The sequence below is a fragment of the Hyperolius riggenbachi genome, chromosome 3 (assembly GCF_040937935.1).
Source record: "Hyperolius riggenbachi isolate aHypRig1 chromosome 3, aHypRig1.pri, whole genome shotgun sequence".
NCBI lineage: Eukaryota > Metazoa > Chordata > Amphibia > Anura > Hyperoliidae > Hyperolius > Hyperolius riggenbachi.
In genome coordinates this window covers 127,437,411-127,462,291 of record NC_090648.1, presented here as the reverse complement: position 1 = coordinate 127,462,291, position 24,881 = coordinate 127,437,411, and the positions used below count along the sequence as shown (strand labels likewise).

The 24,881-nt window shown below is 45.7% G+C and overlaps 1 protein-coding gene across 2 annotated transcripts in view; it reads right to left on the bottom strand.

Moving 5' to 3' along the window:
* The window catches only part of ADD2 (adducin 2), a 150,775-nt gene extending 126,097 nt beyond the window's left edge, over positions 1–24,678 (bottom strand). For both annotated transcript variants that reach the window (XM_068274908.1, XM_068274913.1), the window contains exon 1: positions 24,580–24,678. The gene's annotated coding sequence lies outside the window, so the exon portion shown is untranslated. The remainder of the gene's footprint in view (positions 1–24,579) is intronic.
* Between the last annotated feature and the right edge of the window lie 203 nt (positions 24,679–24,881).

Genomic DNA, 24,881 nt, shown 5'->3' with positions numbered 1-24,881 from the left:
TTCCCGGTGACTTTTGGCGTGTATCCCACTCCGCCATGCCCCCCTCCAGGTGTTAGACCCCTTGAAACATCTTTTCCATCACTTTTGTGGCCAGCATAATTTTTTTTTTTTTTCAAAGTTCGCATCCCCATTGAAGTCTATTGCGGTTCGCGAACTTTAACGCGAACCGAACCTTCCGCGAAAGTTCGCGAACCCGGTTCGCGAACCTAAAATCGGAGGTTCGGCCCAACTCTAGTCATTATCTGTACATTGTCATTTTTAGAACACTTGCTTTGGTAATGTTCCTTTAAGGAGTAAAAGCCCCGAAACCTGAAGTGGTTAAAAATCATACATACAATGTACGTATAATCATACATTCAATCATACAAATGTGATTTTTTTTTCTTTAAATGTCTCTCACAGTGGGAATGCACCTACAATGTGAATTTCAGACCCCTCCATAATTTCTAAATGGGAGAACTTGCAAAATCGCAGGGTGTTCAAATACTTATGTTCCTCACTGTACACTACTTCTTAGTAGGGCTAGTATCAGGTGTCTGTATGTTTATCTTATGTCACTTCAGATTCACTTTAATAAAAAGGAATGGAGTTTAGAAGTAAAATGAAGGATGGAATCCCTGTTACATAAGACTGTAAGGCCACGTTCAGGTTGCTTTGTAGCGTGGCTTATCACACTGCAGTGCACCATCTATGCGACAGTCACAGTATTGCGGTATAAGGGGTTGCAGTATGATAACACAATGCAGGTAGTGTGTTACCAGTAAACGCACGTTAACAGTATAAGTGAAGCATACTTTTAATTCTATGCTTCACTGTATCCAATGCAACGCGAGCATAATGTGTTGCACCTGTTTCAAAGCAGCCTTTACCCCGCACCACTGTGAAAGTGACCTTAAACTAATATAATACCTGAAGCATTATTACTGGTAAGAACACTGCAGCATTGCCCTCTGTCAGGTCTGTGCTGGGCTGTTGCCAGCATTTCTACTACATTCTACCATCAGGAAGTGTCTAAACGTAGTGGAGCTGTCATTCTTATCCCATTGTGTTAATTTTCCCATTAGAAGTCAATGTGATCACCCCCGCAGCAATCTCATTCTCAGCATAGGGAAGAACTGGCAGATTTTTATGCTTGCAGCTGCGTGGGAAGATCACAGAGGCGTGAACCGAAAATAACTTGTGTGAGTCACACTGGATGTTGATTTATCCTCTCCCTTGTATCCTTTTCCTACAGGCAATCAGGTGAGATGTTGCTGAAGCCAGGCTGATTCTCTACCACAGGTCACACTGAGCTGACTGTCAGTGGAAGAGGTACGATGTGTCCTAGATACCTGGGCTAGATCCAGGCACTGCAGAAAATAGCAGGACTCTGGAAACAGCTATGGCAGCATGCATCATGCTTTTCTGAGTCTTCAGCAAGCTGTTCCCAAGGTCTAATACACACAAGCCAATATTCACATCCCAGCATAGAAAAACGCATGGCAAAAACGCATTAGTTTTTTCTATTAATTACATTGTATGCGATTCGCACACTGCAAAGCGGTGCAAGTCTCCTGCGCAGTAAAGGGGACCCAACGGAGATCGGCTATTTTCGCCTATCTCTGTGCGGAGAGCCGCAACAGCGCCCCCGCTGGAGCCAGGAAAGGTAAATAAATCAGCGTTGTGGAGGGAGGATTCTGGGACACTTCGGGGGAGCCAGCGCTGGATTGCCTGCAGCTACAGGGGAGGGAGAAGCCTCATTGGGACCCTGATGCTTCCCCTACCGAGGTGAGTACCCCCCAGGGGAACTTTTTTTGTTACAGGTTCTCTTTAAGCCAACAGATCAGCATGAGAGGCAGACCACCTTGAATAACAACTGAAGGGAGGCCTGGTGCACACCAAAAACCGCTAGCAGATCCGCAAAATGCTGGCAGATTTTGAAACGCTTTTTCTTTTTCTGTAGCGTTTCAGCTAGCGTTTTGCGGTTTTGTGTAGCGGTTTTGGTGTAGTAGATTTAACATATTGTTACAGTAAAAGCTGTTACTGAACAGCTACTGTAACAAAAAACGCCTGGCAAACCGCTCTGAAGTGCCGTTTTTCCTATACTTAACATTGAGGCAGAAACGCATCCGCAATCCAAAATCTGCAGCAGCTCGGGAGTATGCGTTTCTGCAAAACACCTCCTGCTCTGGTGTGCACCAGCCCATTGAAATACATTACCCTAGCAGATCCGCACCCGCAAGCGGATCGCAAACCGCAGCCGAACCGCTCTGGTGTGCACTAGGCCTTAGAGGAATATGAGTAAGTAAGAGTAAGAGGAATATTGAGGCTGCCATATTTATTACTTTTTGTACAATACCAGTTGCCTGGCAGCCTTGCTGAGCTCTTTAGTTGCAGTGGTGTCTGAATCACTCCAGAAACAAGCATGCAGCTAATCTTGTCAGATTTGACAATAATGTCAGAAGAAACACATGATCTGCTGCATGCTTGTTCATAGCTAAACATATTAGAGGCAGTGGATCAGCAGGGCTGCCAGGCAATGTGCATTGTATAAAAGGACATACATATGGAAGCCTCCATATTCCTATTGCTTCAGTGGTCCTTTAAAAAGACAGCAATGGCAGCTTTTTTTTTTTTCCTCTTCAGATTTCCATTAATCCTAAATCCCATATTCAGAAAGCGGTTTATAGGAATGTAAAAGAGCACTAATGGAATTGCTAAATCTCTCTCAGAACATCTACTTCTTATACTATTACATGTATGCACCGGCTTACTTCCTATGACCATTAGCAGCAATATTTACTATGTTTATATTCCTCTTTAACCACTTGCCGACCGCGCACTCATACCGCGCGTCGGCAAAGTGGCAGCTGCAGGACCAGCGACGCAGTACTGCGTCGCCAGCTGCAGCCTAATTAACGAGCGATCGCGCGGCTGTAGCCGCGCGATCGCTACGTCACACTGTTGGGCACCCTTGTGACTTCAGCCCGCCGGCCAATCAGCGGGCTGTACTTTTTCAAATCGGCCAATACAATGAGTATAATACAGTTTGTTTACGTAACAAACTGTATTATACTGCCTGCCTCCCGCTGGTGGTCACACTTAGCGATCGACCACCAGCGAGGAGAGCAGGCACAGTAAGAGTGCACACACACACACCTTAGGAGCCCCACAGACCCCCCGATCACCCGCAGCACCCATCAGACACCCCCCTGTACCCCCCTGCAGCCCGCAGATCAGACCTAACCACCCCCCATATCACCCATCAATAAATCCCTGTCACCACCTGTCACTTCTATCCATAAGAGCAGACCCCCAACTACCCCTTAGGGGTATCTGATCACCCCCCACACCTCCAGATCTCCCCCCGACCCCCCCCCCCCCCCCCCTTGTATACTGAACCTATCTATCTCCCCTGCATCTGTCTATCTCCCCAGCGATCAGCTGCCAATCACCTATCAGTCACCTGTCAATCATCCCGTCACCAACTGTCACTTCTATCCATCATAGCAGACCCCCAACTACCCCTTAGGGGTATCTGATCACCCCCCACACCTCCAGATCTCCCCCCGACCCCCCCCCCCCCCCCCCTGTATACTGAACCTATCTATCTCCCCTGCATCTGTCTATCTGTCTATCTCCCCAGCGATCAGCTGCCAATCACCTATCAGTCACCTGTCAATCATCCCTTGTCACCACCTGTCACTGCCCCCCATTAGATCAGACCCCCAACTGCCCCTTAGGGGCTTCTGATCACCCACCCACCCTTTCAGATCCCACCGAGACACCCCCCCTGATCACATCAGCAGTCCATTGTTTACATCTGTTTTTCCCTGTAAACACCCACTTATCACCCGTCAATAACCCATCTATCACCCCCTGTCACCACCTGTCACTCCTATCCATCAGATTAGACCCCCAACTACCCCTTAGGGGTATCTGATCACCCCCCACCCCTTCCGATCCTCCACACACCGTCCTAGTTCATTGATTGTGTATATTCTCCCCCCTGCCACTGTGTATCTTATCTCCTGTCTGTAAGGCTTGATTGTGCTTTGCTTGGCTACAATTGTCTCAATTGCACTGTGATTGGCATCGATTGTCGTTTGATTGGCTTCGATTGTCACGTAATTTGTTTTCGATTGTCGCGTGATTGGCTTCAATTGCCCGTAATTGGTTTTGATTTTGCCAATTACCCACTGATTGGCTATTTTGCCCTGTGATTAGCATCGATTGTCGTGTGATTGGCTTCAATTGTCACGTAATTGGTTTTTGATTGTCGCGTTATTGGATTCAATTGGTCCGTGATTGGCTTTGATTGCGCTGATTGCTGTAATTGTGTTGTAATTGTCTCGTGATTGTTTTTGATTATTTGTGATTGCTCTCTGATCCCCAACCCCCCTCCCCCCCCCCCCCCCCTCACCATCACTATCCTAGTGATCTAAAAACTTTTTTAGTATCACTAGTGGTAACAAACAGTTAGGCCAGTTAGCTAAGCAAAAGGGTTGTTAGTGTCAGTTAGTGCTCAGCCCACTGCACCACAGTCACTAATTAGCGTCATCACTGTCGCTAATCAGCATTGGTACTATATAGTATCTGTAAGTGATTATTAGTGATCACAGTCAGATCTATATTAGGGTCTCTAGGATCCACAAAAAAACGCAGTGTTTGCCCGATCAGACCTGATCGTTCGCCTGCACTGCGTTCAGCCCGCCCCACCGCAGTGACAGAAATTTCTTTTTTCTGATCACTGCAAAAAACACTGTACACAAGATGTGGCACTGTAAACATCAGTTTTGATTTTTTTTATCTAAACTCAGTGACCACAGCTTTCTACCTCTCAAGTACTCCCTTTCGCTAGGTAGGTGCTCTTTTCCTGGGTAGTCTCAGAGGAATACCTCCTAAATTTAGCAGGCCACCATGGCAAAAAAGAGGTTTTCCAATGAAGACATCTACAGGTACATGGACCAGTCGGATGAGGATGATTGGGTCGACTTATTCGACGAATCTTCGGGTTCAGAGTACGATCCTGTAGACAGCAGTGGCTCTCTGACCGATAGTTCCGATGACGAGGTTGAGGTCCCGGCTAGAGCCAGGCGTACCACACCCCATGTCACTGGACTGCAGGTGGCGGAAGATCAGTCTCAAGGGCAGCAGAGTGGCGCTGATCTGATTTTTCTTGGTGAGGCATGCACCAGCAGCGCAGCATCTCCTGGACCTATCAACACCAGTACTTCCGCAGAAGACCCTGATGAAGTGGCGGACACCATCCTGGAAGTAGAAACTGGTTCGGTGGTACGTGAATTAAGATCCGATCCGCAGCCACCAAGTAGACGGGCCCGTACTCCCATTGGTTTTCCAGAGGTGCTGGCAAACCCTGATTGGCATTCCCCTGATCCCGCCGCACCCATACTGCCCCCTTTCACCGCCCAGTCTGGAGTCCAGGTGGAGACAGTTGAACTAGGATCGGCCCTAGACTTTTTTGAACTGTTCCTCACCCAGGATCTCCTTGACTTAATTGTGGCTGAGACCAACCTATATGCCACACAATTTATAACCGCCCATCCGAAAAGCTGCCACGCCCAGCCTTTTCGGTGGAAACCACTCCAAGTTTCCGAACTTAAAATTTTTTTGGGCCTTCTCCTCAACATGGGTATTACTAAAAAAAATGTATTGCGCTCTTATTGGTCTACACGCCAAATACATAACATGCCCGTGTTCTCTGCTGCCATGTCCAGGGCGCGATTTGAGATCATCCTGCGCTTCCTGCATTTCAATGACAACGACACCTGTCATGAAAGAGACCACCCAGCTTATGACCGGCTCCACAAAATTCGGCCCCTCATAGACCACCTGTCATCCACATTTGCAGATGCTTATACCCCTGAACAGAACATCTGTGTAGATGAGTCCCTCGTACATTTTACCGGGCGCCTTGGCATCAAACAGTACATCCCAAGCAAGCGCGCCCGGTATGGGGTGAAACTGTATAAGCTCTGTGATAGAGCCACAGGCTATACATCTCGTTTTAGGGTCTATGAGGGAAAAGACTCAAAATTGGAGCCGGTCGGATGTCCTGACTACCTGGGGAGCAGTGGAAAGATTGTGTGGGACTTGGTGTCACCCTTGTTCCAGAAGGAGTACCATCTTTATGTGGACAACTTTTACACAAGTGTGGCCCTCTTTCAGCACTTAAAGTTAGAAGGAATCCGATGCTGTGGCACCGTGCGGCCTAGTCGCCGGGGCTTCCCCCAACAGCTCGTTAACACCAGACTTCAACGGGGGGAGAGGACCGCCTTGTGTACCGATGACTTGCTCTCGGTGAAATGGAAGGACAAGAGGGACGTTTACCTTCTGTCTACCATTCACACAGACACGACAGTACAAATTACACGGGCAACAGAGGTCATTGAAAAGCCCCTCGCCGTCCACAGCTATAATGCCAACATGGGAGGGGTGGACTTCAATGACCAGATGTTAGGGCCCTATTTAATTTCCCGGAAAACCAGACGCTGGTATAAGAAAGTGTCTGTGTATTTAATTCAATTGGCGATGTACAACAGCTTTGTTCTCTACAGTAAGGCTGGGAGAACTGGATCTTTCCTTCAATTCCAGGAAGACATTGTTTCGGCACTCCTCTATCCAGAAGGTGCCAGAGCCCAACCCCCAAATGCAACTAGCAGGCTGCATGGAAGGCATTACGCCTACCCGATTCTCAGTACCCAAACTCAACGCAACCCCAGAAAAAGATGTCGTGTCTGCAGCAAGGCTGGAATAAGGCGTGACACCCCCGTTTACTGTCCCCGCTGTCCTGACCAGCCTGGTCTATGCCTAGGGGAGTGTTATGAGAGGTACCACGAGAAGACACACTTTTAGAACCTAGGGAACTACAGACACAGCAGTAGGCACACAAGGGTCTCTCAGTGCTATTTCACACTGGCACGATGCGTTAGGGCAAATTGCCTAGCAAAAGTCACACTTTGCGGTCCCCCCCTACGCCGGAAGTGCTTGACTTAACGCTAGTGCATGCCTACGTTACTGCGTGGCTTCTGCGGCAATTTGGGTCGGCCCGGAAGTCATGTTAGTCTACGGCGACGCAGTTAATTACTAGGCCGAATGCTACTCTTGTGGTATTCCCTGAAGATCTATTTTGGGCGAGACGGTGCGGCGGGCTCGACCGACCGGATAGGCCAGTATGCAGTGTGAACCCAAACATCAGGTTTTGAGAGATCCAAATACACTGGCCTGCCAGAAACCTCTCCTTTCACTTGAGACAGAATGCATAATGTACTTCGCCACATATCTGTGCGATTTGCACTTTGCACATTGACCCATGGGGGAGGAGAAGTTTATCCTCAGCTCGCAGGTAAAAAAAAAAAAAAAAAAAAAAAAAAACAGGTAAGCAAAAAAGTTAATATTTGGTTACCAATGTTATTGTTTGGTTTGAACATATTTAATAAAGTTTAAAAAGTTAATGTTATTGAAGTGCTTTGCTGCTTGCTTTTTTTTTTTTTTTTTTTTTTTTTTTTTTTTTTCTTCTTCTTCTTCTCTCTTTTTTTTCCAACCGACCAATCAGCTGCAGCACTGATGATGCATCCTGACAGAAGCATTGCGCTTCTGTCAGGTTACACAAAATCGGTGCATGCAGCGCTGTAGGACGAGATTTCTCCTCCACAGTAAAAAAAGATACGTTTGCCGAGGCATATGGGCCAAGGTGTGGTGTTGGGGATTCATATGCTTTGGCAAGCACTTTGTATCAAAAAAGAACTCAAGCAATGATTTCTCCATTCACATCGATCAATGTGGATGAATAAATCAGGATTGCCTGGGCATACGAGCTGGTGGGTTTGGATTTTTGGGGTGGCAGCTCCTATGTCCAGGCAGGCGCCTTCCCCTCCTTTTTGTTTTGTTTTTTTCGTTTTTCTTCTCTCTTTTTTCTATCCAGACCGACCGACCGACCAATCAGCTGCAGCACTGATGGTGCATCCTGACAGAAGCATTGCGCTTCTGTCAGGTTACACAAAATCGGTGCATGCAGCGCTGTAGGACGAGATTTCTCCTCCACAGTAAAAAAGATACGTTTGCCGAGGCATATGGGCCAAGGTGTGGTGTTGGGGATTCATATGCTTTGGCAAGCACTTTGTATCAAAAAAGAACTCAAGCAATGATTTCTCCATTCACATCGATCAATGTGGATGAATAAATCAGGATTGCCTGGGCATACGAGCTGGTGGGTTTGGATTTTTGGGGTGGCAGCTCCTATGTCCAGGCGGACGCCTTCCCCTCCTTTTTGTTTTGTTTTTTTTCGTTGTTCTTCTCTCTTTTTTCTATCCAGACCGACCGACCAATCAGCTGCAGCACTGATGGTGCATCCTGACAGAAGCATTGCGCTTCTGTCAGGATACACAAAATCGGTGCATGCAGCGCTGTAGGACGAGATTTCTCCTCCACAGTAAAAAAGATACGTTTGCCGAGGCATATGGGCCGAGGAGCGGTGTTGGGGTTCATATGCTTTGGCAAGCACTTTGTATCAAAAAAGAACTCAAGCAATGATTTCTCCATTCACATCGATCGGTGTGGATGAATAAATCAGGTTTGCCTGGGCATACGAGCTGGTGGGTTTGGATTTTTGGGGTGGCAGCTCCTATGTCCCTCTTTCTTTTCTTTTTGTTTCACATTTTTTGGCAGATATTTGTTCATCCACATTGATCGATGCGAATGAAGGGATGTTTGCCGTTCATTTTTCCTTTCAGCCCAGAATGCACTACCTGTATGCCCAATATAAGGAGTATAGCAGAAATACTGGCCATACATGTAATGATTGCAGAGGCCCTAAAATGCCAGGACAGACCCCACAAATGACCCCATTTTGGAAAGAGGACACCCCAAAGTATTCCGTGAGGTGCATGGTGAGTAGTTCATAGAAGATTTTGTTTTTTGTCACAAGTTAGCATAAATTGTTTTTTTTATGTTTTTTTTCACAAAGTATCCTTTTCTGCTAACTTGTTGCAATAAATAATTTTTTTTATAAACTCACCATGCCCCTCATGGAATACTTTGTGTTGTCTTATTTTTAAAATGGGGTCATTTGTGGGGTTTGTTAACTGTCCTGTCATGTGGGGGGGGGGCTAAATTGTGAGCACCCCTGTAAAGCCCAAAGGTAGTCATTGCACGTTGGGCCCCTTAGCGCAGTTAGGCTGCAAAAAAGTGCCACACATGCTATCGCCGTACCCGGGAGAAGTAGACCAATGTGTTTTAGGGTGTATTTTTACACATACCCATGATGGGTAGAAGAAATCACTCTGTAAATGACAATTTTTTTATTTTTTTTACACACATTTGTCCATTTACAGAGATATTTCTCCCACCCAATATGGGTATGTGTAAAAATACACCCCAAAACACATTGTACTACTTCTCCCGAGTACGGCAATACCACATGTGTGGCACTTTTTTGCACCCTAACTGCGCTAAGGGGCCCAGAGTCCAATGAGTACCGTTAGCATTTCACAGGTCATTTTGAGAAATTTGGTTTCAAGACTACTCCTCACGGTTTAGGGCCCCTAAAATGCCAGAGCAGTATAGGAACCCCACAAATGACCCCATTTTAGAAAGAAGACACCCCAAGGTACTCAATTAGGAGTATGGTGAGTTCATAGAAGATTTTACTTTTTGTCACAAGTTAGCGGAAAATGATTTTTATTGTTTTTTTTTTACCAAGTGTCATTTTCCGCTAACTTGTGACAAAAAAAAAAAACTTCTATGAACTCACCATACTCCTAACGGAATACCTTGGGATGTCCTCTTTGTAAAATGGGGTCATTTGTGGGGTTCCTATACTGCTCTGGCATTTTAGGGGCCCTAAACCGTGAGGAGTAGTCTTGAAACCAAATTTCTCAAAATGACCTGTGAAATGGTAACGGTACTCATTGGACTCTGGGCCCCTTAGCGCAGTTAGGGTGCAAAAAAAGTGCCACACATGTGGTACCGCCGTACTCAGGAGAAGTAGTATTATGTGTTTTGGGGTGTATTTTTACACATACCCATATTGGGTGGGAAAAATATCTCTGTAAATGGACAATTGTGTGTAAAGAAATCAAAAAATTTTCATTTACAGAGATATTTCTCCCACCCAATATGGGTATGTGTAAAAATACACCCCAAAACACATTGTACTACTTCTCCCGAGTACGGCGATACCACATGTGTGGCCCTTTTTTGCACCGTAACTGCGCTAAGGGGCCCAGAGTCCAATGAGTACCTTTAGCATTTCACAGGTCATTTTGAAACATTTGGTTTCAAGACTACTCCTCACGGTTTAGGGCCCCTAAAATGCCAGAGCAGTATAGGAACCCCACAAATGACCCCATTTTAGAAAGAAGACACCCCAAGGTACTCAATTAGGAGTATGGTGAGTTCATAGAAGATTTAGCTTTTTGTCACAAGTTAGCGGAAAATGATTTTTATTGGTTTTTTTTTACCAAGTGTCATTTTCCACTAACTTGTGACAAAAAATAAAACTTCTATGAACTCACCATACTCCTAACGGAATACCTTGGGATGTCCTCTTTGTAAAATGGGGTCATTTGTGGGGTTCCTATACTGTCCTGGCATTTTAGGGGCCCTAAACCGTGAGGAGTAGTCTTGAAACAAATTTCTCAAAATGACCTGTGAAATGCTAACGGTACTCATTGGACTCTGGGCCCCTTAGCGCAGTTAGGGTGCAAAAAAGTGCCACACATGTGGTACCGCCGTACTCAGGAGAAGTAGTATTATGTGTTTTGGGGTGTATTTTTACACATACCCATATTGGGTGGGAGAAATATCTCTGTAAATTGACAATTGTGTGTAAAGAAATCAAAAAATTGTCATTTACAGAGATATTTCTCCCACCCAATATGGGTATGTGTAAAAATACACCCCAAAACACATTGTACTACTTCTCCCGAGTACGGCGATACCACATGTGTGGCACTTTTTTGCACCCTAACTGCGCTAAGGGGCCCAGAGTCCAATGAGTACCTTTAGCATTTCACAGGTCATTTTGAAACATTTGGTTTCAAGACTACTCCTCACGGTTTAGGGCCCCTAAAATGCCAGAGCAGTATAGGAACCCCACAAATGACCCCATTTTACAAAGAGGACATCCCAAGGTATTCCGTTAGGAGTATGGTGAGTTCATAGAAGATTTTATTTTTTGTCACAAGTTAGCGGAAAATGACACTTGGTAAAAAAAACCCAATAAAAATCATTTTCCGCTAACTTGTGACAAAAAGGAAAATCTTCTATGAACTCACCATACTCCTACTTGAGTACCTTGGGGTGTCTTCTTTGTAAAATGGGGTCATTTGTGGGGTTCCTATACTGCCCTGGCATTTTAGGGGCCCTAAACCGTGAGGAGTAGTCTTGAAACCAAATTTCTCAAAATGACCTGTGAAATCCTAAAGGTACTCATTGGACTTTGGGCCCCTTAGCGCAGTTAGGGTGCAAAAAAGTGCCACACATGTGGTATCGCCGTACTCAGGAGAAGTAGTACAATGTGTTTTGGGGTGTATTTTTATACATACCCATGCTGAGTGGGAGAAATAACTCTGTAAATGGACAATTGTGTGTAAAAAAAATCAAAAAATTGTCATTTACAGAGATATTTCTCCCACCCAGCATGGGTATGTGTAAAAATACACCCCAAAACACATTGTACTACTTCTCCCGAGTATGGCGATACCATATGTGTGACACTTTTTTGCAGCCAAACTGCGCTAAGGGGCCCACAGTGCAATGACTACTTTTAGGCTTTACAGGGGTGCTTACAATTCCGCACCCCCCAAAATGCCAGGACAGTAAACACACCCCATAAATGACCCCATTTTGAAAAATAGACACTTCAAGGTATTCATTGAGGGGCATGTTGAGTCCATGGCAGATTTCATTTTTTTTTTGTTACAAGTTAGCAGAAATGGAAACCTTTTTTTTTTTTTTTTTTTTGTGACAAACTGTCATTTTCCGCTAACTTGTGACAAAAAATAAAATCTTCTATGAACTCACTATGCCTCTCAGTGAATACTTTGGGATGTCTTCTTTCCAAAATGGGGTTATTTGTGGGGTATTTATACTATCCTGGAATTTTAGCCCCTCATGAAACATGACAGGTAGTCAGGAAAGTCAGAGATGCTTAAAAATGGGAAAATTCACTTTTTGCACCATAGTTTGTAAACGCTATAACTTTTACCCAAACCAATAAATATAGGCTGAATGGGGTTTTTTTGATCAAAAACATGTTTGTCCACATTTTTCGCGCTGCATGTATACAGAAATTTTACTTTATTTGAAAAATGTCAGCACAGAAAGTTAAAAAAATCATTTTTTTGCCAAAATTCATGTCTTTTTTGATGAATATAATAAAAAGTAAAACTCGCAGCAGCAATCAAATAGCATCAAAAGAAAGCTGTATTAGTGAGAAGAAAAGGAGCCAAAATTCATTTAGGTGGTAGGTTGTATGACCGAGCAATAAACCGTTAAAGCTGTAGTGGTCTGAATGGAAAAAACAGCGCTGGTCCTTAAAGAGACTCTGTAACAAATTGTTTATCTTTATTTCTTCTATGCTATAAGTTCCTATGCCTTTTCTAATGTGGTCTGGCTTACTGCAGCTTTTCCTAATTGCACAGTAGCTGTGTTATCTCTGTTATATGATCTAATCTTCTCTCTATAGTCGGCACAGTCAGGCTGAGGCAGTCAGACTGGAATGTGCAGGGCTGCTTGTGATTAGCTAGAAGCTGTACACACCCCCTGCAGGCTCTGTGTGACTAACACACTCTGCTTAGCTGAGCCTATTAGAAGCTGGTTAGTTTGTTTGTAAACACTGCCTAAAACTGGCAATTACAAGCCAGGTTTGCAGCAGAGAATGGCAGAAACAGCACAGAGGGGACCAGGAGCACATAATGAATAGAATGGTATGCTTTTTATTGTAAGAATTTCAGAGTACAGATTCTCTTTAAGGGGGGGTAAAGGCTGAGTCCTCAAGTGGTTAATTGGCTACATAGTCTACGTCCCATCCCCAACATGAATGTAACTATTGATTACTGAAGATCATCTCTACAACTTTCTACATCACAAAGCACTTTCTCACGCTAATGGCACTAAAACAAACCACGGTCAGTGTTCTTACACCGATTGCATCGTCAAATGCGATCACATTGAAATTTGCATTTTTGCTGAACTTGACATTTTCGCAAAAATATACTTACATTTTTGCAACAATATCATGACATTTTTGCAAGACACTTGTTTACACAAAAATACCCTTCTTAAAAATGTGTTCTCATGCGCATTGACGTCAGGGAAAATAAGTCTTCTCGTGCCTTTATATTTTCACAAATATTGTAATTTATGTGAAACCTTGATATTTTCACAAAAATGACAAAACAAAAAATGGCCATATTCGCTCATCTCTGCTTGTATAACCCAACACACTGCTGTCCTCGGATTTACTTTGGGTAACTTTTTAGTTTTGCAGTTCATTAAACAAACCGTCAAACAGCAAGGGCACATTTCTGCCTTTTAGGGATTATAACCCTACTCTGCGTCAAATACGTAATTTTCCCAGGGACTTTTGGCATGTATTCCACTCCGCTATGCCCTCCAAGTGTTAGACTCCTTGAAACAACTTTTCCATCACTTTTGTGGCCAGAAATAGTCCCTGTAGGCTTTAAAATCGCCTGCCCATTGAAGCCTATGGCGGTTTGGCCCAGGTTTTTTTTTACAGAAGTTCGCGTCTGTGGACGCAAAATCTGAGGTTCGAGCCATCTCTAACCAGAGGCACTCAGGTTTTAGCAGAGAGCCAAAAGCAACCAAGAGGCATTCTTCCTCTAGTGGTCCTCCTTCTTCCCTAAACATTTTCCTGGTGTCTAGTAGCCCTCTCCCTTTCCTACACATTTTTCTGCTGTCTAATGGGCCCCTCCCTCCCCTATAAAAGTTCTCTGGAATCTAGTTGTCCTCTCCCTCCCCTATACAGTGCCTTGGTATCGAATGCGTAGTTGCCCCATGTGCTTCCTCCCCCGTATGTAGAGTTAAGGAGTTGAACGCAGCAGACAGAAGAAGATAAGACGCTCACCTTCTCCAGGATCTAGCTCCTGCCTGTCTTCTGCAGCGCTCTCCAGTTTCTACTTCCTGATTCTCACCGCAGGAAGTAGAGAGTGGACAGCACTGCAGAAGACAGAGGGAGATGACCTCTAGCTCCTGGATCCTGGAGGGATGGGAGTGTCAATGCCTAATCCAGGCCCACTGCACTCAACTCTACAATAGGGGAACACATGAGGGGGCCATCGGAGGATCCTCTGGCAACCCAGTCCGACACTGTTGAGGATAATGGGTCTATAAAGAAAAATGGCCTGGGGAAGTGTAAGCAGTTTTTGCTTTTAGTTATCTGTGTTTTTTCTTTTTTTGGGGGGGAGGGGGGGGGGGGGGGAGTAAAACAAAATGTGTTTATGTCTTTTCACCTATGAAAAAACAGTTCCTTCATGTGTCCTGATTTTTATGTTAAAAGAGCACTGGACTGGTAAAATGCCTTACCTCTTGCTAGCAATTTTTTTCCATCAGTAAAAATTTGCATGCATCAGGTTATCACTAGCCCTTTAATGCTAGCAGGAAAGGGATCTGAACCAGGCAACCTTTTGTTTCTTAAGGAAACTGTCTTATAGAACAACATGTCTTGTAGCAGGACCCAGACCAGCTGGCCATAAATAAAACTGCATACTGCTGGGCTCTGCTGGAACTAATTGAGATGTGTGCTGCATAAATGCAGCTAATGCTTCTCTTATGTGCAGCCTCTTCACACTGCCCTGACAGGACAAATAGATCATAGGACGATGTGACAGACTACATTAACCTTATCTGTCCTTCACATGACAACGTAGGTTATATGGATATGGATATAGGAGTGGCCAAAAAAAAATTAGAGACAACCCTTATTTGAACATAAACCAGTCCAACAGTGACCAAGTGATGTAACAATGCAGAGTTGCTTATACAAGGAGCACTCAGCCTCGGACAACGTAGTTATCACAGAGTCAATGTCAAAATGGGTAAGACTAAAGATTTAGGCCCCGTTTACAGTGAATAATTCTGCACATCAACTCACTGCCTATACAATTCTATGGGCCTGTTCACAGTAACAGATTCGAATGGCCAGTCTCCCTTGTATTTCAGTCATAACGTGCGAGTTATGCAACTGACCACTGTGAACCTAGCCTCAAGTGACTTTTGAAGAGCTGGTCCGTAGAAGGGCAACAACACAACAAATTACAGCTGAATTCAGTGCAGGTGCATAACAAAGCATACCACAATGAACAACAAGACAGACTTGGCAAAGGATGGGCTTTAGCGGCAGGAGACCATCAAGAGTGCCTTTAGTTTCACAGAAAAATAGGAAAGGATGCCTGTTATGGGCCTTTGCCACTGAGTTTGATCGGTCTCAAATTGGTTTAAGGAACATTAAATCAGTGTTTACAATGCCATGGCCAGCTCAGTCCTCAATCCTATTGAACATTTGTGGGATGAAGTGTAAAGGTCACTTCAAAGCTTGGAAAAACCACCATCCAATCTGACTCAACTTAGAGCTGCCAGTCAGCATGGGCCAACATTCCTCAGCAACGGTATCAGCAGTGGCGTAGCTAAGGAGCTGTGGGCCCTGATGCAAGTTTTACAATGGGGCTCTCCAAGCAATCTATACATAACATTTGATATAGCGCACCAAAACCTGCCAATGGCAATTACAGTGTCAGAGGTGTAAGGAGGGGATGGGAAGCAGGTTGTTAATGATCACTACTATTCAAAGCATCTATAGAAGTGATTATTATGATCACAGGACCAATAGAGAGCTAATACTGTAGTTGAGGGAGGGCCCTTTGGGGCCCCTCTAGCCCAAGGGCCCGGATGCGGTCGCTACCTCTGCACCCCCTATTGCTACGCCCCTGGGTATCAGCATCTTGTTGAGTCCATGCCAAGAAGAATATCGGCTGTGACTCACTTTTGGATCTTTCAGTCAAAAGGACTCTCTAATTATTTCTGATTAAAGTCTGGCAAACTATTTGAAAACTGAAGATTTCTCCCAGACATGAACTGCTTAGTGCTTACCTGAATTACTGCTTTGCCTTACTAAACATTTGATCAAATTCAGCATAAATTCAGCATAAATGTAACCTTCCTGGCGGTAACCCCGAACGTAGTTCGGGGTAAGCCGCGCAGGAGGTTTTCTCCGGCCCTGCTGGGCCGATTTTCTTAATTTTTTTTTGCTGGACGCAGCTAGCACTTTGTTAGCTGCGGCAGCACACTGATCGCCGCCGGCCTGCGCCCGATCGCACCGCTATCCGTTGCGGCGCGCGGCCCCCCCCCCCCCCAGACCTCGTGCGCTGCCTGGCCAATCAGTGCCAGGCAGCGCCGAGGGGTGGATCGGGACTCCCAATGACGTCACGACGTCGCTGACGTCATCCCGCCCCGTCCCCATGGCGAGGGGGAAGCCCTCCAGGAAATCCTGTTCTTTGAACGGGATTTCCTGATCGGAGATCGCCGAAGGCGATCGAAGAGGGCGGGGGGATGCCGCTGAGCCCCCTGGGTTCCTTATATTTCATTGCATTGTGCTGAATCGAGCTGCCGACTTTGGAGAAAAGTCGTCCTGTGGCCGCGATTTCGATCGCTAAAATAGCAAAAACTAAAAGGCATAGGGCAGCCGTTTATATATCATTGGAAAGAGGAGAAAGGCCTAGTGCACACCGGAGCGTTTCTGCTGCGGTTTGCGATCCGCTAGGGTAATGTATTTCAATGGGCTGGTGCACACCAGAGCGGGAGGCGTTTCTGCCTCAATGTTAAGTATAGGAAAACCGCAAACCGCTCTGAAAAACGGCACTTCAGAGCGGTTTGCCAGGCGTTTTTTGTTACAGTAGCTGTTCAGTAACAGCTTTACTGTAACAATACATGAAATCTACTACATCAAAAACGCTTCCCAAAACCGCAAAATGCTAGCTGAAACACTACAGAAAAAGAAGAAAAAGCGTTTCAAAATCTGCTAGCATTTTGCGGATCTGCTAGCGGTTTTTGGTGTGCACCAGGCCAAAGAGAGCTTTAAAATGATATGCATCTTTCCATAGTTACTGCACTGCTCAGAGTCCCTTTAACCATTATACCATCCAGCCACCGCTGACAGGATGGCGAGGGCTGGTTTATGTGCTGATGGGGCCCCTTTGACTCTGAATGGGGGCCCCAAGCAACTGCTTTTTCTGCCTGGTCGGTAAACCGGCCCTGGCTGGAACAGACAAAAAATGCCGCAGGACCCAATTTTCCGGACCGTTTTGCTCAGCAGAAAGGAAACGGAAGGCTTTGCAGCACAACAGGAACCTGTAAAAGCGGACCTTTTTCCAGGATCCAGATGGCCGGATCTAAATTACAAATGTTATTCGTATTTAATGTCCAATCCTACTACAGAAAACAGACGTGATATTAGTGGATGCCTTTGTCACCCTTGGTAATATTTCCCCATTTCCTGTCTGAACAGAAAGTGATGGTAATTCTCAAAGACAGGGAGAAAGGATAGCAATGAAATTTTTTTTTAAAAGTGCACTGCCACGGTGCAGATTGAGGAGGACCTGTCTCATCGCTGGAAAGTATTAGGCATGGAACCCACTAGATCGTTTTTTTGAGCGTTTAGGGAGTGCTTTCAATCGTTAGCGATTTCCCTAAACATTCTGACAATGTAAATGGATGGGACAGATTCCACTAGCATGATTGCAATTAAGGAAATCGAAATCGCAGGACATGCAGCATTTTGGGAGCGTCTCCATTCTAATGAATTGTATAGGGAGCAGGGAAAACACTACCACAATCGCTCGCAACACGCTATCACAAATTGTTGGTGATTGCGACAGTGCTTTGCGCTTTTTAGTGGGTTCCAGGCGTTAAGCTCCACTGCAGCTACTTTGCAAATCCCAGCAGGAACGAGCCCCCCCTTCCCCCCCCCCCCACTGCTATGGCTATTGTTACACCCCAGGCCACAGCACATCTGTCAGTCAGTCCTCCCCTACAGGTTCATGCAATGTGAAATAAAGTATAGATCAGAGAGTAGTCCTCCCTGGGAGTTGCTACAGCTGGTATATGGTGATGCTGAGAGATGGTCAATGATAGGTTTATAATTCTGGCATGCATGCAAATTAGATGCAAAATATTTGCAATTTGGGGTTCATCCAATCAAAAGCACTTCTTGATTGCTACTGACCCAATTCCAAGTTTCACACAACCTGGAATGTGGCCAATCAGAAAAACCAGAGAATGCATTTCACTGGCCCAGTTCCAACCTGAATACAATTTGCATGCAAGGCAGAATTATTAACCTCTTATTGACCATATAGACTGACTAGTGGTACTGAGCTGTTACATAAGAGATACAAGCTAGAAGATTATCCCACACCTAACCCCTCTAAAACAAAAACCCCATTTAGGAGTATCTCTGTGTTAGATAAACACCCAGCTACAAAGGCCAGCTCCAAAGTACACTCCCCGCAATGTGTTTCAGGGCAGATACAGATTATCTGTGGTCACACGGCAACAGATGACCTCATGCAGTGCTGCAGGGAAAGCAAAATACTAATGTCCAGCAATATGACACCAGCAAAGGAAGCCAAGATGCATTATCTGCTGATTCAGTGCACCAACTGTTCCTGCTGCGCACATACAATGCACAAATACAGCCACTCAAGATCAGTAACACATTCAAGTGTAGGAATTCTGTAACAGGTGTGCCCTCTAACGCTAGGTATGCAAGTCAATTTTCTTTGGAAAACTAGGAATCAATCTGCCGCCAGAGTTAGCCAGGAAGGTTTGAGAGATGGATCGTTCTAACAACGCTAGACACATGCAAACGGTCAATTCATGCAAAAGACCCAAATAAATGCTTTTGTACTCTATTAACTTCCTTATTTCTCACAATTGTCTGCGCACACAAAAGTTATCAAATATATAGCAATATCATATACACCTTGTTTAACGAACGCTCATCAGCAGACCAGATCCGCTGGGATGGATTTGAAAGAGAGGCAAATACCTGTGGTAGCCATCTTCGGAGGCCTTTTGCAAACTTTTTTACGAAGGAGTCAGCAAATTGATCATTAATCATTTGTTTTCCAAAGACATTTATCTCATGTGTGTATGTAGCTTAACCACTTAAATACCAGCAGTCTCTGCCTCCTTAAAGGGACACTTAAGTAAAAAAAAAAAAAAGAGAGTTTTACTCACTTGGGGCTTCCAATAGCCCCCTGCAGCTGTCCGGTGCCCACGCCGTCTCCCTCCGATCCTCCTGGCCCCGCCGGCAGCCACTTCCGGTTTCAGCGACAGGAGCTGACAGGCTGGAAACGTGAGTGATTTTTCACGTTCCCGGCCACAATAGCGCCCTCAATGCTGCTATATGGTATAGGATATATGCAGCATAGAGGGCATCTTGTGGCCGGGAACGCGAAGAATCACTCGCTTTCCCAGCCTGTCGGCTCCTGTCGCAGAAACCGGAAGTGGCTGCCGGCGGGGCCAGGAGGACCGGAGGGAGACGGCGTGGGCACTGTACAGCTGCAGGGAGCTATTGGAAGCCCCAGGTGAGTAAAACTCATTTTTTTTGTTTGACTTCAGTGTCCCTTTAAGGACCAGAGTCAGCTGGCACAGAAACGGCGGAATCCCGACGAATCGCTGCACATACCCGCCGCAACCACCGTACGTCGGGAACCTGGGCCACCCACTCTGCCATCTCTATGACGGCACAGTTCCTGTGAGCTGTTCAGGAGCCGCTTTTATTGGCTCCTGACCCTGCCTATCAATGTAAGCCAATGGGAATTGATTACATTGAAAGACAGGGCCAGGAGCCAATGAAAATCAGCTCCTGACCTGCTCACAGGGCTCTGCCGCCATAGAGACGGGCAGAGAAAGTGAGCTGTGATGGGAGACAGCGGCGAGATTGGCAGTAGCAACAAAAACGGTGGATGCGCGCAGTGGCAGTGAGTTGAAATCTATGCCCTGGCAGGCAGATAGCCATCAAGACAGGGTGTAGATTTCAACTACGTCGGTCCTTAAGTAGTCAAAGGACAACTGAAGTGAGCGGGATATGGAGGCTGCCATATTTCCTTTTAAACAATACCAGATGCCTGGCAACCCTGCTGATCTATTTGGCTGCAGTGGTGTCCGAATAACACCAGAAAGAAGCATGCAGCTGATCTTCTCAGAAACACCTGATATGCTGCATGCTAGTTCAGGGTCTATGGCTAAAAGTATTAGAGGCAGAGGATCAGCACGACTGCCAGGCAACTGGTATTGCTTAAAAGGATATGGCATCCTCTATATCCATCTCATTACAGCTGTCCTAAAAGAGAACCTGAGGCGTATGTATTACATCTTAAGAGGACCCAGAGGCATGTCATGTGCGCAAGGACATGCCCCTGTGTCTCTATTGCCGCTAGACCCACCCCCCGGGCCTGCTGTGCCCTCAGAAAATATCGCCAGGCTAGCAACAATCTACTTGTCGGCTGTCGCGAGCCTAATGTCTACCTCTGAGCCTGTCAATAACGTTCTCAAGCATCGCCTCCCCATAGCACAGACCCCCCCCCCCCCCCCCCCCGCCGCTCTATGCCTCGCTAGCTTCCTCCAATCAGAAGCTAGGCTGCAACCCAGGTGGGTCGCGGCTTAGATTCCTATTGGAGGAAGATATGGAGGGGAGGCGGAGAGCGGCGGGGTGGGGGGGGTGGGGAGCTGCGCTATGGGGAGGCGATGCTTGAGAACATTATTGACAGGCTCAGAGGTAGACATTAGGCTAGCGACAAGCAGATTGTCGCTAGCTTGGCATTATTTTCGGGGGGCACAGCAGATGACTAGCGGCGGCAATAGAGAGACACAGAGGCATGACATGCCTCTGGGTCCTCTTAAGATTTAATACATCCGCCTCGGGTTCTCTTTGAAAAAAAGGAAGTCAGATGAAACAATACTGCAAACCATTTCTGGTCAGTTATACAGTGAGTATAATATGACTGATCAATTCGGCCAAACGTTAATATATGAGGCACCCCTTTTTGGACTGCATCTGAATGCATCACCCAGGCTGCAACATGACACAGCTGCAGCCTGCAGGGGAGCCAAGCATAACTGCCACTCCCTGTTACTCGGCAACTGCATCATCACACCATCTTCTGGACCAAGTAAAGAAGACAGTATTTTTTTTCCTCCCACATCACTGTTTGCAGAAATGCAAACACTTGTTGCTCTCTATAAAGTAATACTGCCGAGAAAGCCGCTGCTGCAGGTTGAGCAGTGGCCTCTCCCTCTGCGGATGATTTACTAAAGAAGTGAAATGGCTTGCACAGCGCTCACAGCACACAATCAGTCATGTACTTTGCCATTCTAAATAACACTGGTAGATACTGACTCTTTCTCCCGAGTTTTCTCCTAGGTGATATTTTCACAATTTGTCAGTACAATGCCCTATAAACCACCAGCAAGCAAGAAAATATACTTTTTTACCTAATTTTATGGTACTTTTTCCAATTTCAAAGTGCTGAAAAGTTATTTTAAAAAGGTGATGAAAAATGATCTCCTGGGAAAAAACTCAGGGGAATATAAAAAAAAAAAAAAAAGCCCTAGCGGTATTGACAACAGGTAAAAGCTTGAAGCCATTTCCCTGAACGCAGGCAAGTGTTGGTGTCCCCAGGGTCTGTACTCAGAGGGGTTCAGGTATATGCAACAGTCAATAGAGGGGGAAAGTCCTGGGCTCTGCATCCAAAAATGCATGCTTTTCTGAGCAATTTACAAAAGTGTTATAAAAAGCATAGAAGATGGATTTAGCTGCACCAGCCTGCTGCTCTGCACGGTGCGGCGGCACCCACCTGCTGCTCTGCACGGTGCGGTGGGCCTGGCACCCACCCGCTGCCCTGTACGCTGCAGTGGCACCAGCCTGTTGCTCTGCACGGTGGGGGTGGCACCCGCCTGCTGCTCTGCATGGTGCGGTGGGCCTGGCACCCACCCACTGCCCTGTATGGTGCGGTGGCACCCACCTGCTGCTCTGTATTTTTACAAGAGGTGCAATAAAGCATTTATAGCAGTGTTGCCAACTCATCCCTTTAGTTACTGACACATATGAATTATACAGGTTTCGTAGTTAGGTAGATGCAGTTAAGGCACTGATTATGTATAAGTAGCCCCAGAACCTGTATAACTTAGATGTGTCAGTAATTAAAGGGATGAGTTGGCAACACTGATTGAGGGCCCGTTTCCACTATAGCGTTGCGGAATCGCCGGCGAATCACCGCAGGCAAATCGCATGCGGGTGCGATTCCGCATGCGTTTTTTGCCGCGATTTCGCATAGGTAAGGCTGTATGCGAATTTAACCATGTCACTGCCTGTGTAAATTAACATTAATACCTATGCGAAATCGCATGCGAAATCGCGGCAAAAAACGCATGGGGAAAACGCATGCGATTTCCCTATTAAATACATTGCGTGCGATTTGCCTGCATTCCACACGCAGGCGAATTCTGAGGGCCCTACCCTGCAGATTTTTCCTGCACAGAAAAACGTGCGGGGAAACGCACAAGTGGAAACAGTCCCATCCACTTGTACTGACTGTGCGAATCCGCATGCGGGCAACGCATGCGGATTCGCGATAGTGGAAACGGGCCCTTATAGTTTAAATGGATGCAGTGTGCAGTGCTCTCCCCCTCTCTTGATATTCTATATGATCCAGTACACGCCAAGTGGTTTTCAAGTAGATACAGGGGGCATATTTATCAAAGCCAGTGCTTAAAAAACTAGTGCAAAGTTGAAGCAATTGCTCAGAGCGACCAATCAAAATGTAATCTGGGCATCTGCTTCAACTTTGCTACAGTTTCCATAATTCTGCCCCAGGGTAGAATTTCGCTTTGCAGTGCGGCTGATTGATCAAGACAGGTGCAGAGAAAACTAAAGTGCAAGTTGAGTGGTTGCTCAGAGCAGCCAAACAGCATAAGCAGTTAAATGTAACAGCGTAAGAATGTATAACTGCAATTCTACTTCGCACTCACACCCTCATCCATAAGCATTTTATTTTTTAGTATATCTGTAGGGAACATGTAGGGACAATCACAGTTAAAACAGAGATTATGCAATATCTAAATACAATAGACACTGCAAGGCCAGATAGGGGTTGATGAAGCCTGTAGCTGTTTGGTACACAGGAAGGGATGAGAAATTCTCCTGGAGCATCAGCACTCCTGTCCACCCACCCACTGGCTGCATCCATTATCCTGCACTGCCTCCTTTCACATGAATTTAACAAGACGTCTTACAGTAAATTCACTTTTACTTCTCACTCTGTATTATGTCTTGTCTACTGCCTAGGTAACTCCATGTGGTAGCTGACATACCCCTGCAGTACTTCAAATGTATTTTGCTCAGGGACTCCAGAATTCATTTAATTTGATAAAGTAGAATACATTTTGGGTCCCTGGTTCGATTGCCAGCCAGGCCACTAACTGCATGGAGTTTGTATGTTATTCATGTGTCTGTGTGGGATTCTTCTGGGCCAGTGATCTGCAAAATTGGCTCTCCAGCTGTTAAGGAACTACAAGTCCCACAATGCATTTGCCTTTATGGATCATGACTGTGGCTTTCAGACTCCTGCAATACATTGTGGGACTTGTAGTTCCATAACAGCTGGAAAGCCAAGTTTGCAGATCACTGCTCTGGGCACTCAGACTTCCTCCCACATCCCAAATACATACAGATAAGTTTATTGGCTTCCCCTTCTAAATTGGCTCTACTGTAATGGACATAGCACTATGGTCGGGATTAGATTGTGAACCCCTCTTAGGGACAGTTAAGTGACAAGACTGTATACTCTACTCTGTATATTGTGTATAGTGCTGCAGAAGAGGTTGGCGCTTAGGCACTATATAAATAATTTTAGTCAACTAAGCCAATAAATAGGTAATGCCTGCAAATCGTGTATATACAATTAAGGCACACAAAATATACAAGAAGTTCTTAAGATATGTCCGTCCATATTGAAGTTAATAGGTAAGCAAGCCATTTCCTATAAATGCATGCCAAATAACGTTAGGAACACAGATCTACAGAATTTGACGCCTTGCCTTATGATCACATTCCATCAGCAAGTTGCACGCCCCCATGTGGCCACTGTTAGAACTACAGCCATGAAAATAATCTCAGCAGGGTGCTTCATATCGCTGCTGTATTACATCCATTATATCCACATTGAAAGGTACACATAAGGAAAAGCATACACCCACCTACAATGGCACTCTGTACTGTCAGACAGTCATTGCAAGGGAAACCACCCAAATAGCCCCCCTGCAACCCCCTCCACCCCCATACCTGCAAATATATCGGTTGTATCCAGCCTCCATGACAGATCATGCATCTTATTACTTATTTACAGATCCCTGCGAGATAAGAAGAGAAGCCCGCATACAAATAGCTCTTACATTCCAAATTCCAATAGCTGCATCAGACTGCTTTTCATCCCCAGCATATAGCCATATATTGCTGCATGACTGCTAGAAATAAACAGGTGATGGAGGAGGACATACCTTTAAATCAGTGCGATGGGACTGTTATCTCCTGCAGGTTGGGGAGCCCATGTTATCTCTTGGTTGATGGTTATGAAGCAGAAGCCCAGCCCCTCTCTGGATACAGCTGGCAAACAAAAGGCAGTGACAGTGATCTCTGTGGTCCCTCCTCCACCACACCCACCCACCGAGCAGCATCCCTAAGATGCTCTTTGCAGCCTCTCCACAATAGCCATGGGAATATCCCCAGCACAGCCTGGACTGATTCTCGTCAGCCTGGCCAGCATCAGCACCACTGCAGAGACAGGCAGCCGCTATGGAGT